Source organism: Actinia tenebrosa, unplaced genomic scaffold (genome assembly GCF_029948245.1).
Source record: "Actinia tenebrosa isolate PJP-AT-01 unplaced genomic scaffold, QUT_ActTen_1.0 PGA_scaffold0__85_contigs__length_37466705, whole genome shotgun sequence".
NCBI lineage: Eukaryota > Metazoa > Cnidaria > Anthozoa > Actiniaria > Actiniidae > Actinia > Actinia tenebrosa.
In genome coordinates this window covers 29,730,748-29,735,964 of record NW_028292569.1, presented here as the reverse complement: position 1 = coordinate 29,735,964, position 5,217 = coordinate 29,730,748, and the positions used below count along the sequence as shown (strand labels likewise).

The 5,217-nt window shown below is 33.7% G+C and overlaps 1 long non-coding RNA gene across 1 annotated transcript; it reads right to left on the bottom strand.

Moving 5' to 3' along the window:
• Positions 1-3,761: 3,761 nt before the first annotated feature.
• LOC148914039 (uncharacterized) lies at positions 3,762-4,873 on the bottom strand. Its single transcript, XR_016119795.1, has 3 exons — positions 4,763-4,873; positions 4,490-4,666; positions 3,762-3,933 (listed from the first exon to the last, which is right to left on the bottom strand). It is a non-coding gene; the product is annotated as an uncharacterized LOC148914039 (long non-coding RNA).
• Between the last annotated feature and the right edge of the window lie 344 nt (positions 4,874-5,217).

The window sequence follows — 5,217 nt, the reverse complement described above, 5'->3', positions numbered from 1 at the left end:
AATTTCGTATATTATAGTACACTCAACAAAATTACTCGACTCTGATTGGTCGAGAGGAGTACAATTATAGCGTTAATTGTACTCCGTAGGAGTACCGAATTAAGTCGCTATGGCAACAAGGCCAAAGCAATGTCAAAACAATTATTTTCTATCATTTTGTACTTAAAAAACATAAATAAAATTTTAAAGCCGTAAGAACTAATCTTTTTTATGCATTTCAGTTGCACGATGGACTGAAAATCGGCCACCAAATAGACAAAGATGAACGGCGTCGCATCGAATTTTTTACTGAAATTTTGTTGAGTGAACTATAAACAAAAAATCACACGATCTTCTCGTACAATTTGGAATTAATAGACACTCGTAATGTTTTGAAAGTTCTTTAATTGCACTCGCCTAAAGGCTCGTGCAATTTTAAGAACTTTCAAAACATTACTCGTGTCTATTAATTTCTAAATTGTACTCGAGATCGTGCGATTTCCTATACTAATTGGCGGACGTATGCTCCTACGCTCGTCATATACGAATTTGAAACCGATATTCATTGGTCGTATATATTAGTATATATAATTCAATTATCAGAAGTCGATGTTGGTCTCGTCTCTCTCTATATATACAAGTTTATCGTTTTTAAATTAGAAGTCGTAGAACAAAAACAACAAGAAGTCCGTTTTTATTTCCAAATCTTGATCATCATAATTATTTGTGATTGTCTTTTTTAAAATGTTATTTCTTATGAATAATCGAATTTTAAGACTACTAATGTAGTAAGTTTTCTTCTGTGAGGACAAAACATTTCATGTTATATATTAATTGAGAGAAAAACCAAGAATAAAGCAAAGTTATTTCCCCTCCCTCCCTCCCTCCCTCCCTCCCTCCCTCCCTCCCTCCCTCCCTCCATCTAAAAAAAAAAATCATCAATAGGGAGACATTATTTTATTGACATTCGAAATACCATGCTATTCGCGCACTGATTTAACTCCCATTAACAGGTATAATGTTTAATAGGCTGAATTATGGAAGTATTTTTCGATCTTAAAATTACGAAATTTGACACTAATTTAAAGGGCAGTGAATAGAAGAATCCGCGGCTGATTTGGTCCGGACATGGTCTGGATTACTCATTCAGAGCAGATTCTCTGGATTCAGAATAAAATTTAAACCAAGTGGTGGATCCTGCAAATGCATTGCACTGTATGGATTTTATTTATTTATTTTTTTTAAGATGCAGATTTATCTATATTTTGATCCAGATTTCGGTTTTTGCTCGTTATAGAGTTCGTAGCACGGAACTAAACCACGGCTGGAGCTTCTCAAATGTTTTCTGTTAGCCGTTGTCAGCAAGACAAAAAATATAAGGCAACTGTCTACTTATTTGTGAATTCGAATTTACTGAGCAATTTATTTTTTTGCGGATCGAAGGATATTAATATTTCGATTAGCGACGGGAAGCGTACTAATCATCTATTATAAGCCACACTTAATCTTCATCTGATTTGTAGTTAGATACAGCATTGCTTTATCGAACGACAGCAAATTATGCAACAAACACTGTTTTATTGTTGTCTACAAACTCTCTCCCCTCACCCCCTATATACCCCGCCTTGATGTTTTCACAGGTTCTTTTATTTCATATTATTTTTATCTAGTTTGAACACCCTAAAATATATCAAACTGCTAATTTTTACGCCTAAAAAAATACGACAAGCATGCACGATCCATTACACTGAAGTCCCAGAAAAGAAGGTCTGCAAGCGATTTTTGAGCATGTGGTAAAACAGGTATATATATATAAGCCACAATCGTAATCGGGAGTACAAATCTACTTGAAAAAGCTCGATTTTTGAAGGTTAATCCACTAATGCCAGATCTATCCGATCATTGTCATATAGAGATTTTAATTGATTGAGAACAAATGTTTCATCGACTCTTACGGTTTGAATAGCCTAGGGCTCTATATGGAACTTAAGGTGAATTTGATTAACCATATTAACTCTGGACGGTTGAATATTACTGACGTAAGGAGTATCGCGCGGTCGCGTTACTGTTGGTATAGTACAAACAGAGTCAAGTACGGAACGGCCGTTAAAGAAGTAACGCTCATAGGCTATTCAAACCGTTTGACCTTTGGAATGAAAACGTCTAGATTACAACAGCGAACGAAGGAACACGGACACAAGATAAGTCAAACAAGTATAACGTTAATTTAATTCAAATAAACGAAAGGAATAAAAAAACCTATAGAAATCCAACCACATTCGGTGTCCTAGTGCCCTTGGCCTGACTCATTAAATTCGTGTAACAACAATGATGTAATGTTGAATGGCAAACCGATTAGTACTCTTTTATATGCAGATGACCTGGTTCTGTTCTCTAAATCTGCTAAAGGGCTTCAGAAATATCTCGACAAGCTAGAGGCATTTTGTGAACAATCAGGCTTAACAGTTAATATAACAAAGACAAAAGTGATGGTTTTCAATAATACAGGGAAGACAATGAATAACTTCCAATTCTATTTGAACAAACTTAAACTAGAAAACGTTAAATCTTTTAAATATTTAGGATTAAATTTTACAACCTTTGGAAACTTTACGTTTGCAAAACAAGAATTAAAAAAAGCTGCATTAAAGGCACTATTTCAGATGAAAAAACAAATGGGTGAATTTTTCACATCCAATATCAAATTAACTATAAAACTGTTTGACTCGCTTGTTACACCAATACTTCTATACGCAAGTGAGATATAAGGTTTCGAAACATTAAGCACCAAAGACCAAGAGCCCATGGAACTTGTTCATTTGAAATTTTGCAAAATGCTCCTCAAGGTGACAAAGAATGCTAGTAACCTTGCATGCAGAGCTGAGTTAGGAAGGCTTCCGCTAAAATGCAAAGCATGCAGTAGAAGCTTTAAATTCTGGCATAAAATTATAAAGTCGGAACTACACCCAAAAAAACTTTCAGCCGAAGTCTACCAAGATATTAAAAATGAAACTAGAAAAGCCTTTTGGAGCATAAAAATTAAAACTACTTTAGAACAACTCGGATTGGGGATAATTTGGATGAAACAAAATGAACTTTCTCCAAGATGGTATGAATATGAAAAAATAATAACCCAAAGAATATATGACATTGAGAGGCAAATTTTATGGAGTAATCTCCACAATGATGAAAGGAAAGACGACAGACATAAAAATAAACTCAGAGTCTTTCGTCAGTTCAAAACGGATTATCACTTTGAAGAATATTTAAGTCAAGTCACCAATATTAAGCACAGAGTGGCGCTTACAAAATTAAGAATTAGCAACCATAAGCTTGAAGTAGAAACGGGGCGGGTAAGAGGCCTTATCTCATTTATGATGAAAGGATTTGCCCAGTGTGTAAGTCGGGAGTAGAAAACGAAAAAACACTTTCTAGTTTGGTGTCCACTATATGACTCTCATAGAAACGACTTAAGAGAGTTCATAGAAAAAAACACCAGCATTAATTTCAACAATATGAGCGCTGACAGTCGTTTTATGTTCTTAAACAATTCAAAATCAGCGTCTCTACAAAGAGCCATATCAGCATACATTCATCAATGTATGCTGATACGTGAAAACGAAATAAACAAATTACCTAATACATAGTATATATATATACCTATAATATATTTGGAATCAAACACTCATGTACTATTAGTATAAGGTGCCAAAAATAAAATTGTATTGTATTGTATTGTATATGAAGCATAGTAAAGCTAAGAGGAATCAGAACTTACCGCTGTTCGGCAAGACGTCCGATAAATATGGACAACAATTTACAATGAGCCAGAACTCAGTTTCACATCTATGCTTTGTTTTTTTTCACATGCACGTTGGCCTTCATTTAGTATTGATGAGTTCGGCGTGGGTTGATGGACGTGATGTCGCGTGAAAGTGGCTTTAGGTTTTTGATCTGTTGGCAAACAAATCCACCTTCAATATATTTACCTATGTAAACGAAGACTCATGTCAATGAATTCAAGATAACTTCCGCAGGTGACGGCCATTTTGCAGGTAGACTTAAATTTATATTGAATTTATTCAACCTATTTACCTCTTTGAAATTCTGACTTTAAAAAAAAAATTGATAACGATTATCAAAAATAATGAGTTTGATTGAAACGTAAAATCATATAAAATGAGAATTCAGTGGAATAAACCAAAATTAGATTTTGGTAGATATATTTGAAAGGTGATAGATTTTAGGGAGAAATGGTTGATGAAAGGTCTGAAAAGGAATTAGTTAAAAATTTTAAAAAGGAAAAATGTAGATATAATAAAAAATAAGAAAAAAAGAAAAAAAAAGAAAAAAGAAAAAAGAAAAAGAAAAGAAAAAAGAAAAGAAAAAAAGAAAAAAAAGAAAGAAAATCAGAAAGAATAAAGATGAAATAAATAAAGCTAAAAGAAATTAGATGAACTAAATAAACTTATTGAAAATGAGAATACTTTCTAGCGCAGTGTACTCTCACCTGGGCTGGGACTTTTCAATTCTTCTCAATCTTCGAGCAAAGCGACATCGATGCTGAACCAAGTTTCGGTGAAAACGCCATCAAAACAGCCTGACTGTTTGCATTGGTTTTACCTTTTTTCCCCCACACTATTTTCCACCAAAGAACTTCTATTTTTCTTTGTATCAAAAATAGCACCTGTTTCGTCGAATGAGAATAAGAACGGCTGTAAGTCCTACTCAATAAACACAATTTCCTAAGATTAAGGTCATAAAGAGCACACATATTACTAACCTTTTTTATCTTAAGCTTGTAGGATATATGCTTCAGCTTAAATTGAAACACAGGTCTATAGCAGCTGGATCCCAAACGGTCGAATCATGCGTCCTAATGATCTGTAATGGTCATCATTTCTATTAGTCCATTTATCAAACAATCTTTTTGCAAAGCAAATATTTTTTCAATTGTCATTCTAGTACGATGAAAAAAAACATGCCAGAAAAAAGAAAGGAAGAAAAAAAAAACGCTCTACCGAGCAATTGTTCTTAGTATTTGAGAATGATTTGAGTAATTCCGAGACAATTACAAAGTAACTTGTTAATGGTGTTCCATCAGTATGAAGGATATGTGTGGTTCTATTTGGCTTAGCTTAATTAAAAAGGAAAGAAAGAAGTATATTTGCCTACTACGGATGACAGCAATGGTACGATATTTAAACAAGTGGGAAAGCTTTTCAAACATTTTCTAAC